Source organism: Talpa europaea (genome assembly GCF_964194135.1).
Source record: "Talpa europaea genome assembly, chromosome: 3".
Lineage (NCBI taxonomy): Eukaryota > Metazoa > Chordata > Mammalia > Eulipotyphla > Talpidae > Talpa > Talpa europaea.
In genome coordinates, this window is record NC_140069.1 from 123,420,629 (window position 1) to 123,435,344 (window position 14,716).

The following is a 14,716-nucleotide window of genomic DNA, read 5'->3' on the forward strand; positions in this document are numbered from 1 at the left end:
CGAGAGACAGAGTGGGGAACAGAACAGGCAGACTGACTGACATACACTGCTGAGGGGAGCAGTGGGTGAGGCAAGAGAGGTCTGCTGTGCCATGTGGGATTCTCTGGGGCTGGCCGGGATTGACCCGGCGCTGCAGATGTTGCGGACAGCTTCACAGCGCTGTGCTCTACCGCCAGTGCCAGCAGAGGAGGCCCTAGATAGCTTTATCTTTCCGAATATTCTATATATTTGACTTAATTTTATGCTAAATTTTTTACATTCATTTTTTAAACATTTTTTTTTGGAATTTTAGGAATAATCTGATGGGGATACAATAACCAATTCAATTAAACTGGATTGGTTGTTGGTTTCCTTAGGAATTTTAAGAAATAACTAAGGTAGAAATCTAAATAGTCTGTTTCACAGAGGAAAGGAGCAGATAAGTATTTTAAGGGTAAGCAGGAGTGCATGAAATTTTTGATGCTGTACTTCTGCTTCAAGAGAGAAATTTATTTCTTTTTTTAAAAAAGATTTATTTATACAAGAAGTGGGATACAGGCCAGATGTGCGGGAGGGTGAGAGGATTCATCAGAGACAGAGCGGGGAACAGAACGCGGAGACTGACTGAAATACACTGCTGACGGGAGAAGCGGGCGAGATGGGAGAGGTCTGCCACATCATGTGGGCATCTCCCTGACTGGTCAGGATCAAACCTGCACTGCAGAGGCTGCGGACAGCTTCACAGTGCGGAGCTCAACCACCTGTGCCACCAGGGAGGCCCAAGAGAGAAATTTCTTGAAGGATTTTCTGTTGTTGAAATTGAGTATGTCAAGCTGTGAATAAATGAATAAACAGATAAATTGATAAATGCTGATCAATATCATATCACCTTTAATGTTCAGCATAAAGAAAGATTCAGCTCTCTCTCCACTCTGTGAAAAATTTAGAAGTGGAACATTTAATGGAAATGTATGTAGAAAAAGTTGATCCTCACATACAGTAATAAATCAGAGTTTTGTGGTTGGCCTTATCTGGTCAGGTTATCACACCAAATAAAATACACTAATTAGAAGGTTAGATACTATGTTGAATGTCTCCTTGAGATTCAACTTTGGCACAGAAGTCTGAGAATAGCAAGGTGAAAATTAAGGGTAGGGATATAAAATCTTAAGCTTCAAAAAAATATACAATTGTGGATGAAAAGAGACTTAGAAATATACCAGTGAGTATAAACTTAAAATACCACAGAAGAATATAGTAATTTGTATAACAGATTGCACATTAAACACAGCTGTTGCTTAATATGGGATAAAGGGTAAATTTGACACATTATAATCTACTTTTGGTAACTTTTTATATCCAACAAAGATTTTCATCAGGAAGTCAGTACAAAGGATATGTCACTTAAAGTGATATCCTGCCTTCAACTAATAGGTTACAAGTTATATTTTTATTTTATATTGGATTATGAAAATTATCTTATACTTAGTTTTTTACACAGAGAATGGGCCCTAAATTAATTTATCAATTAAATTATTAATATTAAGCTAAAACTACTTAAAAGTAGACATCACCAGATAATTTGGGAACAATGCCTTTAAGTGATACTCTCTTACAATAACCTGATTGTTAAACAGTCAAGTGCAATCAAGCAAACAAACCTTTAAGGGAGAGGTCTCTGACAGGTTTCATCTTGGTTATAGTCCCCATGAAATTCCCACCACCCATTCACTGGTGAACCATCACCATGGTCCCTTGTGGTCTCCCCACCCCTGTTTTGATCCTACTCCCTTCTTCCCCCTCTGTAGAATGTCTCTGGTTTATAGTTGCCTGTTGATTTTGATTTTTATTTTATTATAATTACATTTTTTCCTGATCCCTTATTTGGATCCTCTACATTCCTCCTATAAGTGAAAACATCCAATGTTTTTCTTTTTCTTTCTGGCTTATTTCACTGAGCATTATACTCCAGCTCCATCCGTATTGCTGCAGTTGGCATGAGTTTATCTTTTTTGATTGCTTCGTAATATTCCATTGTGTATAAATACCACATCTTCTTGATCCAGATCTATTTTTGGGCAGTTGGGTTGTTTCCATAGCTTACCTTTTATAAATGGTGTACAACTCATTTCTATAAAAACAAACCAGTTCTCTGTGTCTCTGAATCTTACTCATGACACAGATATAAAATTTGGCTTCTTGAGCAAAATTATTCCTAAGCCTATGTTATGTCCATTGGACTGGATATTATTGGGGAATACATTATACTGAGATGTGAGAATTTCCTTTTGGTGAAATCATTACTCATGAAACCTTGATTATTCCTTAGCAAAATGACGTAGATTTCAAAGTACCTACAACTTCTGGAAAACATAGGTGTGGCACAATTTAGCTAATACCAATATTGATGAGCATATAATTTCTATTAGTAGTGCAAAATAGAAACTTTTGGGCTAATGTCATTTGAACAAAAATTGTGAATCAGTGGTATATTTTCACTGTAACTCACATCTAACTTCTTTACCATAATTTAAAGATTATGCATTGTGGATTTTTCCTTCAGTTTGTTCTTATAAATTAGTTTTTTCTTCTATGTGGGAATAATGTTCAGATCTTATTACTTAAAATGTTTTTTTCCAAATACCATTTCTAAGAGGTGTCCTTTATAATTAATAGATAAAATGATCGAAGGAATTTGAAAATAAACTTTAAGATGATAATTTCACTGATGTATTTTTGTTTGTTACTTTAACTTGTTCATAAAATAATTATAGTTATTTTCTGCTGAATGCATAAAATCTGGGGACTTACTTGGATTAAAGTCATTTCTGGAACCATAAACCTGGTAACATAATGCTACAATCAATATAAAATCTGCACCATATTAGATTTCAGTAGAATAAAATGTGAGCTGTCCAACATGAAAATTTTTTTGCAGTTAACAATGACTGAAAATTCCATAAGGAAAATTCCATAAGAATGGAAATAGGGCAATTGTTATAAATCTGAAATCATACTTGATAGTATCATAAGGTGTCATATATATAGGCCCAAGTGCCTTGCCAGTCTGAGTAAAAAATTAAAAGATTTTGGTTACAAAGTTTTTTTAGGACATGACATGGAACATCTTTTTTTTAAATATTTATTTATTTATTTATACAAGCACTGAGTACAGTCAGGAGCACGGGAGGGTGAGAGAATTCACCAGAGCCAGAGCGGGGAGCAGAGCAGGCAGACTGATGAAGTACACTGCTGAGGGGAGCAGCAGGTGGCAGGAGAGGTCTGCATGCCATGTGGGACCCTCGCCTGGTGGCTGGGGATCGAACCGGCGCTGCAGAGGCTGCGGGCAGCTTTGCAACCCAGCGCTCAACCGCTGCACCACTGGGGAGGCCCCATGACATGGAGCATCTTACTGAAAACTCTTCTATTCTCCTGCCCCCTCACCTTCTTCCCATCCTCTCTTTCTATTTTTAAGAAATACCTTGTTTTTTCTATGTACAAGTCACTGTGCTAATAATTTCTAGTCTACAGAGTTGTAAGGCATAGATTCATCAATGCTATTACCTGTTTAAGGTGTGTTACAAATTCACTAACAAAAGAGCCATTTGAGAACTGCATGTAAAAAAAATAACTTTTCCTCTTATTTGTCACATTTAATTAGTCCCTGACCTTTTAAAAATTAAAACTTTATATATTTAGAGATTTATGTTTTAAATTCACAGCAAAATTAAGGGGAAGGTACAGAAATTTCCCACAAACTTCATGCCCCCCACCCCGCATGCATAGCCTCCTACAGAGTTATAACAAATTATAATATTTTTACAGTTGATGAACCTACATTGACCCATCACAGTCATCCAAAATCCAGAGTTTACATTAATATTCACTTTTGATGTATGTTTTTTGCATTTTGAGAGGTGTATTATGTCATGTATCTACCATTGTGTTATCAGGCAGGGTATTTTCACTGCTGTAAACATCTTTTGTGCCCTACCTCGTTATCCCTCCCTCAACTTTTGGCTGATTTTTTTTTTTTACTATCTCCATAGTTTTATCTTTTCTAGAATATTGCATTGTTGGAATCACATAGTGTGCATCATTTTAAGATTGGTTTATTTCACTTAGTAATAAACATTGAAAGTTCCTCCATGTTTTTTCATGGCATGCTATCTCATTTCTTTTTAATTTCAATAATGACTTTTCTCTTTCAATAATATCCCTTTTTCTGGATGTTTCACTGTTTGTCCCTCTGAAATTTTGAAACTCTAGTTTTAGCCTTGGCATTGACATTAATTGGTTTTGAGATATTAGATAAATTACCTAAACAGTTTAGAGCACTGTGTAGCTTCATCTCTAAAATGAAAGGTCTTCTTCCCTTGTCTCAGAATGGAATTTCAGATTGTTAACATTACAGAGACATTGGATACCTGGTTAAATAGCTAGGTGCAGATAGAAGTGGGTTTGAGTCTTCCTCTGTGATGCAAGGTCAAGTTACTTAATCTCTAATTTACATATGTAATAGAGGGATATATAATTACACTCATCTAATTAGATGCCTTGAGGATTAAATGAGAAAATGCATATAAAATGTCTAGCCAGTGGCTGGTACATAAGAACTCAATAAATTTTATCTAGTTTTATTACTATTTAATGGATGTTTATCACCTCTTACCAATCCCTTCACTACTTTCTCTTGATTAGCTCCTTTCATTCCTTTAATTTCTGTGGCTACTACAAATTTTTATCTGATATAAATTCTTTTTTACTATTTTCAAGTCCCCTATATTTCAGTCCTTCAGGCTTAATAAAGTATCATCACTTAATTTATAGATAAAAATAAAGATTTTCACCTCTTCCCAAATTACCTGCATCAGTAACCATCCTTATCACTATCAAATTTCTAAGGATAAATGTGGAGTAATGGATGCTTTCTTAATTTTTTTTAATCTACAAACAATGCCTCTGAGTTAGATAATAGAGATAAAACACATAGTGAAAAGCACTGCATTCAGTAAATGTTAGTTTTTTTCCAGTGCCATCTCCAGCTTTCTTTGCTCCAGTCTGTCTATATTCCGTACAGTGAGAACTGTCTTCATAAATCAGCTGCCTATTTGTTTCCTTTTTAGTGTTGGGTATACTTTCCCTCTAGTTTAACACTGTAAATATAAAAAAATACATTGAGGTTATTGTTAGAGTTAATCACTTCCATAATAGCATTTTGTGTACTCCACTAATGAATCCATACTGTATTCTAGACAGTTCCTTACATATTCATGTTAAATAAATCCCATAGTATATGACGCCAACAAGAGAAAAGTTTATGTCACTTCTCTTCCCTTAATCTCATTCCCCAGTATAGAAATAACTCTTTTTAAATTTGTCTATTTTTCCCATAAATCAGTGTGCCCCATGTGAATATAATGGAAACCACTTACGTAATTTTACATTTTTTAAAAACTACATTTAAAAACATAAAAAAGTAATGGAACTAAGATTAATAGCATGTCTTAATTAACAAATTTATCTAAAAATATTTTCAACATGTAAAATTATTGATGAGTTTATATTTAAAATTATTGATGAGTTTATATATTTTATATTTTTCCTTGAAATTCAGTGTATATATAATTATATATAATTATTTTAAATTAATCTCATCTTGAATTTGTTTGCTTTACTATTAGTTGTTTTATCCATGTTCTCTGACTTCACATTTGTTTTATTTTTGTTAATAAGGCCTGGTATGTTATTTCAACGTTTTATTTCATAACTACTAACCAGATAACTAATGAATTTGTAAAGGAAGGAAATAAAATGATTTGGGTTGAGTACTGCTTATGTACAAACTGCTCTGAAATATACAAAATTCCTCTGTCATAGCTGTTCTTACCTTCACTTGCAAATGATAAAATAGATTCAGTGAGGGTCAGAGTCTTGCCTAAAACTAGTGAAATACCATTAGTATCCAGATATTCTGACTCCAACCACAAGACAAAGACTCGGAAAGAGAAGTCTGACATTTAAGATTTTACTTTTAAGTGTGTCCTCGGATATTTTGACTTGATTTTCTTCTTCATTGGTTTTCTCTCTTTCTTTTTATCCAGCCTCATTCTAGAGTGGTGCCACTCTTAAGGCAGTTTAGAGTACATAAAATACAACAAGATGACAAATTAAAAATAGGAATAAAATGAGAGAGAAAAACAAGGGTGGGGAAATTCTTTTCCCAGAACAACAACAACATCCTGTAAGTAAATATTGCCGGGAGACTGGAAAAAATTCCAGCTGGAAAAGACTGTGGAAGTAAATGGGCTTACTTGCTGCCAGCACTGGCATCTGCTGCAATTGTAATATATGTGAGAAAGTGAAGTCTACTTGCTTTTGCTTCCTCTAAGTGTTGAGTACAGTAACCTGCACATAGTAAGCCTATAGTAAGTGATTGCTGAATTTGATTCACTAGTGAACTTTATGTAAAAGTCAGCATTCTAGTTTTACCAAGCTCATTAGATATCTTTTTTGAAAGCTAAATAGTAAGGAGTTTTAGAGTTCTCTGTTAGTAATATTTGTTATAAGCACTTTTCATTATTTTCTCGATCTAAACTATATTTTAAAATATTTCAGAAATGCTTTAACTTATTTACATATGTACATCTAGAAATTGCCTCATATTAGGTGTGTTATAGAAAGATATGCCATACCACTGATAATGTCTAAGTTTTGTGCCTCTGCAGTTTGTGCCATGATCCTTTGCTCTCCAATCAAATATTATATTTACTGGGTTTTGGAACAAAAACAGGCTTACATTTTAGAGAGTTTAAAATTCATAAATGGAAAGCTTTTCATTTTTTAAAAATCCCAAAGAATATCAAAAGATTAAAAGTTTTTGTTTAGTCAAGTAATTCTCAGAAAAAAATTAGTAAATATCTTTTGCTAACATCTATCTTCCTAGATAATATAATTAATGTGTAAACACGTGTACTCAGCCTTTTCCCATGGATTGGATTTTCTCTCCAAACTTATTTAGAAAATGTAACAAGCTATATAAAGATTTATAACAATTTAAATTTGTAATTTTAAAAGCTAAGTGTTTGAGTAAATCACATTACTTATTTTCACTCAAATTTCACTTGAATGCTATTATTAAAAATAAATGAAATGCAACTACATGTAATGGTATAATTTAATTTTTGAAAAGTTAATTTGATATTATAAAAATTAGAAAGGACTGACTTTAGGAAAAACCAGTAACCTTTCAGCAAATCTTTATTTAGGTATTTAAACTATACCTGAACCTTTACCTGACAACAGATTATAGTGAAATTATATCTTTGATTCATCTCAATTCATGTTGAGTTTTTTCTTTTTCTTTTTCTTTTTTTTAAGATTTATTTATTTATTTATACATACAAGCACTGGGTACAGTCAGAAGCGCAGGAGGGTGAGAGAATTCACCAGAGCCAGAGTGGGGAGCAGGTGGAAGGACCGAAGTACACTGCTGAGGGGAGCAGCGGGCGGCAGGAGAGGTCTGTGCGCCATGTTGGAGCCTCCTCATGTGGCCGGGGAGCAGCCGGGGATTGAACCGGCGCTGCAGAGGCTGCAGGCAGCTTTGCAACCCAGCGCTCAACCGCTGCACCACCAGGGAAGCACAAGTTTTTTCTTCTTTTTAATTTAAAAAAACTCACCACCATCCATTGGTCCTTTTTCACCCTTATTCCTCTTCCTCTCTTCCCTTTTGGAACCTCAGATTTGTTGTTAAAGTTTACTGGTTAGTTTAATTTTGTTTTGGCTCTTCGTCTATTTTGTTTCCTTATATTCAAATATAGGTGAAATCATCCTTTATTTGTCCTGTATTTGTCTTTCTCCTTTTGACTTACTTTGTTCTTAATTTCTTCCATCTTGCTATAAATGGCAAAATTTTATTTATTTTTATTATTTTTTAAAGATTTATTTTTTATTTATACAATAGCTGGGGTACAGGCCAGAGGCACGGGAGGGTGAGAGACAGAGCTAGGAGCAGAACAGGCAGACGGACCAAAAGCACTGCTGAGAGGAACAGCAGATGAGAGGTCTGCCGTGCCATGTGGGAATCTCTCTGGCCAGCTGGGAATCGAACCCATGCTGCAGAGGCTGTGGACAGCCTCACTGCGCTACGTTCAACCTGCTATGCTACTGGGGAGGCCCTATATTTTTTTAAAATAGCTGAATAGAATTCCATTGTGCTTGTATTTCACATATTCATCCAGTCATTTATCATCAGGCACTTATACTGTTCCCATAATATAGCCATTGTGAGTAATGCTACAATACATAATAGAGTATAACTGACTCTGATTAATATATAAAATTCTTTGGATATATACCCAGACATGGCATTTCTTGATCATGGTATTTCTAGTTTTTTGAAACTCCATTCTATTTTCCTAAATGGTGACACTAATTTAAGTTCCCAGAAAAAGTGTTCTAGGGACTCTTTGCCACACCCTTTACACTATTTGTTTTTAGCATTTTTGATGTAAACCTTTCTCCCAGGTCTGATGTGATATTCCATTGTGGTTTTGGTTTGCATTCACTGATAATAAATTGACGATGAATATTTTTCATGTTCCTGTTAGCCATCTGTATGTCCTCTCTGGAGAAGTGTCAGTTAATTTTGTAGAAAGGAAAAATTACAGGAAAGGATAGGCTACACATTTCTGTAGGAAGTACTCATTTAAAAACTATAATTTCCCTGAAATGTAATTATGCTAGACTCTCCAAGAACCTTTGTTCAACAGATTTCAGAGAAGAAGATAATCTAGGAAAGTAACTATAATACCTCATAATATTTTTGATAGCTTTCTCAGGAAATCATCTTTTATTATATTTATTGTGACTATTCTTGAAGTCCAGAGACCTGTAGTAAACTAGCATGCTTATATGGACTGAAATGAAATAACAAGACAAGCACTGCCTGATACACCTCATTCTGGCATAGAGGGCCAAACGGCTCTGCAGGCCAGCTCCACCTCTGCTAGGGTCACTGCTCAGTGATTGCCTTTATCCTTTGCTTCCTCTGAGAGAACCATTCTTTTCCCTTTATTTTTACTTTCACTCCCTCCCTAACTTTAAACAATTCTGAACTGAGAATCCAGTTTTAAAGAACTTAGATGATTTCCTAAGAGCAAAACTTCTCTCAGACCAGTAGGGAAAATGCTAGTGAAATTCCTAACAGTAGCCTAGTGATTATAACCTTTTACAAATACAGAAAAGTATTATATTCTGTGTCTTTGATGACTTGTAGTTAACAATTTGTCAGAACTTTATAAAGTCTTCTCTTTTCAGTTGTGTAAATCATTTTGGATATAGACTGTCTTTGAAACATGAAAATTTTCTCTTTGATTACATTAATTATTTTTCAGAATTAATACGTGTAAAGTACTTTAAATATGAGGAGCACTTTAGAAAGGATGAGTGTTATTATTAATATGGATCTTTAATACTGAATTATATTAAAAGAAAGTCAATGCTATTTTTGATATTTAATCTTTAGTATTCCACTCTATTAAAACAAATATGATATTGCTTCTACTAGTTTGTCATAGGAGCAGAAATGGTATTATTACCCATAACTGAGGATATTCACCCAGTCTGTGAAAGGGTTGTTCCCACAGCAAGGCCTATTTTGTTTATTTTAAATCCTATTTTAAATTTATCTTTCTCTTTATTATCATTAAGTTAACTGAGAGTGTCTGTTCAGACATATGTAATATTTAAAAACAGTAAGCTCATCAAGAAGGCCACACTCCTTCCTACACATAATAAGCAAAAGGAGATATAATAATAATAAATAAAAACCTAGTTTAAACAAAATTGAAATGGTATCTATACATATTTTTTTCATACTCTATGCTAGCAGTACTATTTTAGTTCCTATATTTTTAGTTTAGTGTTTTCAATTTGTATGATCTCTGAATTTTAAACACAATAACTTACTCTTTTTTATGTAAATACTTTTTCATGTTAAATAAATTTCTATTGTGATTTAGTACTTTATGAGAAATGTGTATTAGAATATATCTTACACTTATTCATAGGCATAGTCACATGATTTAACTTAGTAAACCAGTTTCAGTGGGAGAAATTGATTGCCTTATCTCTCCTGCAAAGATTTCAGTGGCTCATATATTGGAGTATATAATTTCAAAATAATCAAGTAGCTAGAGATAAAATGATTTCAAAGAAGCCTGTGTTACTGCAGCTTAATACTAAAATAAGTAAGAATTTCTATCTTGGTTGACTCAAGCAGAAATCAATATTGGGAAAGACTATAAGAGAAATACATACTAGTGATGCTGTTCTCTGCATAAAACCAAGAAATTATTGAAATAACAAAGAGAATAATTAAGATAAATAAGATAGACACAATAATGATATTTTTACCATCTTACCTGACAAAAAAATAGAAGAGAGATAATGAAATGGCAAACTTTCAAAAGCTGAAAGCTTAAATGACAACATATGATGAATGCTTCCAAATTAAATATCCTGGAAAGCTAGAAATTCTCATTTTCTAATCTGCTAAACAAAGAAATTCGAAGAGCAAACTGCTCTTGCTGAAGCACATTAAAATGAAGATGAGACCAAGTAAATATTTAGAGGGACATAAAACAGCCTATCCATTGTATCAAAAGGCACCAAATGTAGTGGCTACATAAAAAGTGTTGAAGAGTTTCAAGTTTCTCATGTATTGTTCCATCTTCAAGGGAGTAACTGAGAACAACCAATGATTATATTTTGGGGAAGAAAACCATCAAGTTATTGCACAAAGGCATCCAGAGTCACCACAGTATGTTTCTGTCAGTCAAACAAATGATCTAAGGTTTTATTTGGTATACAAAGGAAAAAGCTACAATAAGTATATTTCTATGAGAATATTTTTAAATCTCAAAATAGAATTTATTACGATTTTCAATAATAGATAAAAATGTAAACCGGAGTGCTTTAAAATGTACATCAGAGTCACAGGTGGGAAGCAAAACATTTTGAGTTGAGGTTTTTTTTTTTTTCCCCTCCAAGTTGACTCTTTAGACAAATGTCCTTAAACGTTGGGCTTAGAAATGGAATTGTGTTCTATTGACAAGAACTGTGTGATTCTTAAAGAAAACAAGTGTAACACAGCTCTGTCACTATGTGATTTTGGACTAAATTCTTATCCTTTCAGCATCTCTTTCTTATGAGTAAAATGGGAAAAATAATGTTACCACTTTTACAAACATTTTTGGTGGACTGCCTGACACACATGAAACGTGTTACTGTAAGTAGAAAGGAACCCTCCCCATGCCCACAAAAATACCCAGTGTAAAAATAACAAAATAATATGGTCATAATGATAAAATCTTTCAAAATTTAGATAAAGGTTAAAAATTATTAGAACATATGTAACCTCAGAGAGAAATTAACAAGCAAAGTAAGATGAGCAAGTAGTTAATAATATTTACTAAATAAGAAAAAGAATCATTATAGATATTTTGTTTGTATCAAATATAACAGTATTTAAACAAATGAAAGAAACCCAATAGCCACAATTAAAGCAATAAAATAATTAAAATAAAAGAATTCCCCCAAACTAACAGGGAATATTTTTCCAAATTATTCATTGAAATTTTCTTAAGTATTATCAAAAAGTCTCAACAGACTAACTTATTTCTCTGCGTGTTTAATATAGACATGGAAAATGGAGCCTAAGAGTATAACAAACTTATGTAAATTTGGGAAGAGTTTAAAATATGTAGACAAAAATCCTAATGTGGATATGAAGAGCCAGAACAAATTTGGGGGAGGTATGTTACTGACAGCTTAGAGGACTAAACTGAATAGAAGCTCATTTAACTAATTCTGTGGCTAACAGTGTGCCTCATTCCCTCTATTAAATGCACTGTGAATGTGAACACTACTCACTTGTGGACTATTGCAGTATATTGATCAAGGCCGATTGTGTTGGTTTCCAAGTGTGCCAGTTATCTTTCACTTGTCTGACTAGAACCACTCCACTCTTCCTAGTTCCCTGTTTATCCTATCAAAGACAGCTACACATTACACATCAATATACATCTTTGGCTTCCAGTTGGGTAACTCTTCTTGGCTATTTCACAATCCCATATAGTTTTCCTACACACTGCCTACATCTGTGTGTATAGGCACTTTATTAAACTCTTGAATTAATCTGAGTATAATATCTTATTTCTATTGTTTGAACTTTTTATTCCTATTGAATTTGTTACTGTGATTTCATGATTAATATTAGGGCATACTTATAAATAGGAATTAAAAAATGAAAGAGCAAAATGTTTTGGAAAGTGAAGTGAATGTTCTGCAAAAACTCAATAGATAAGTCAATAAAAAAAGTACTGTTAATTTAGGTATGGCTGTGAAACTCTGATAGCAGGTAAAATAAAAAGATCTTGAAGTATTTTACCATCAATTTACTTTCCCAGGGTTTTCAGGTTCCAAAGTTCCAATTTAAACATATCCATACTAGATATCATAGATTAAAGAAGACCAAATAAAATCATATGTGCAAATCATTTTCTCAAAGACAGGCTCATAACCTTAGTATATTTAATAATGACAGCTGAAGTAATGCATCATGGAAAAATTAGATATGTATGTGTATATATAATTTTTAACCAGTCAGAGTTCTATGTCATATTTAATGAATAGCAAAAATATTTTGGGAAACATACTTAAAATAATTACTTGTTAGTTGTAATTGTGCTTAAAAATAGGGAATGTTATTTAAAGTGTTAAAACAATCATAGGTTTTCTAGATAGATTATATTATTTCTATTGTTTTGTAATGGTGGATTCATTGTGAACATAGAAGAAATTCAAAGAGTTTGTGGCTTGACTTGAGGGTTGAAGTTCAGTTCCCTTCTAGCTCAGGTTTTATATTTCAAATCAGTCGGCCAGTCTTTATTAATTTATTTATTTAGAATTTCCAGGGGGAAAAAGCTTATTCTTGGAAGCAAAGACCCCAGACACCCAAACAGCATTCTGATTTGTCTCTCTTCTAGTCCCAAATGCATTTACTTTCCTGAAGCTTTGTGCTTTGTTTTTCTTTCATAAACACTTAAAATATGTATTGCTTGCAGTTGTACCTCAACAAAGGACCTAGGAGTTGCAAGTCTTGAATACCTGTTTTGGATCTGAATTTTTCTTACATTGTAAAGCTTCATTTTTACAAAGTAGAAGGAATTTTATTTAAGAAGTTACTTGTTCATTTTCCATACAACTTATTTTTCCAAAAATGACTTCTTATGGTAATAAGAAGGCAAATATCAGAGAAAAATGTAAAATAAAGCTAGGAGCAAGGTTCTGTGGATAACATCAAGTTTAATATACTTTCTAGAGATGAACCCCAAACTGAGCTTTTCCTAACTACTCATGCCAAAGGAAAAGTAGAGTAATTTATATGATTCACATAGTATATGCAGTATTATAGGAAGCCAGTCATGTCATGGTTACTAAAGATATGTGAAGTAAACACTTTGGCTAATACCTTAAATGCAAGGACAGTGTTTCATTGGACTTTCTCTTCTGTTTCTTAATTTATTCTGATGGCATTTCAGAAAGTTATCATGCTAACAGATATACTTCTTTGGAAGATTAAACTCTTCAGTATAGTACAAATCTATCTGATCATCTCACTGAATCAGAGAGATAAGTTTCAGATTATGCAAATTTGTAGTCTCCAAAGTGATATGGGCAAGAGTGTCTTTGGGTATTTTTGGAATGACATTAGGACTTTGAAAAAATACATTGTTTCAACTTTATTAAAGAAAATAAATTAAGTTTTTACCACTGTCACTCTATAGCTTGAGACCGATGACCTCTATATGGTGCTTTTGTTAGATTGTCCCATATGCTTTTATTTTATTTTTTTAAAGATTTATATATTTATTTATACAAGCACTGGGTACAGTCAGAGGCGCAGGAGAGTGAGAGAATTCACCAGAGCTAGAGCGGAGAGAACAGGCAGAGTGACGAAGTACACTGCTGAGGGGAGTAGTGGGTGGCAGGAGAGGTCTGCGCGCCATGTGGGACCCTCGCCGGTGGCTGGGGATCGAATTGGCACTGCAGAAGCTGTAAGCAGCTTCACAACCCAGAGCTCAACCGCTGCGCCACCAGGGAGGCCCCCATCCCATATACTTTTACAAGAACTCTCTGAGAAAAGAAGAGTAAGCCCATCAGGCTCAGGGTTTAATGACAGTATCTTGGTTGTTTAGTCTATTATATTTATTTAGAACATACCAAGTTAAGTACATTTTTAGCAATGTCCAATTTTGCTTTACTGAAACCATTCTCATAAAAGACCTAAAGATAATGCAGTGTGAAAATAATAGTAATAAGCTAAGCATAGACAAACAGAAAGAACAGATCTACTTTTTTCTATTCTTATCCATCACCATTAATAAAAAAGTTTTGAAAGAATAGAAATAATTCTGCCAAGAAATAATTGAAAAATATTTAATAAGTGAGAAATGCTATTTTAAAAAAAGAGATACCTCTGCTCTCATTAAATATGTACTGTGCCATAAAATAGTAGATACTTGTGAATTCATTATAAACTGTATTTTACATTAAAAACTAAATATTCAGAACATGAAGGCAAATCACATTTTCTTTAGCAGTATTTACTTTTAACTGATAATTAAGTATTTTATAAAATTTCATTAAACATAATAATACATATTCTATAGTC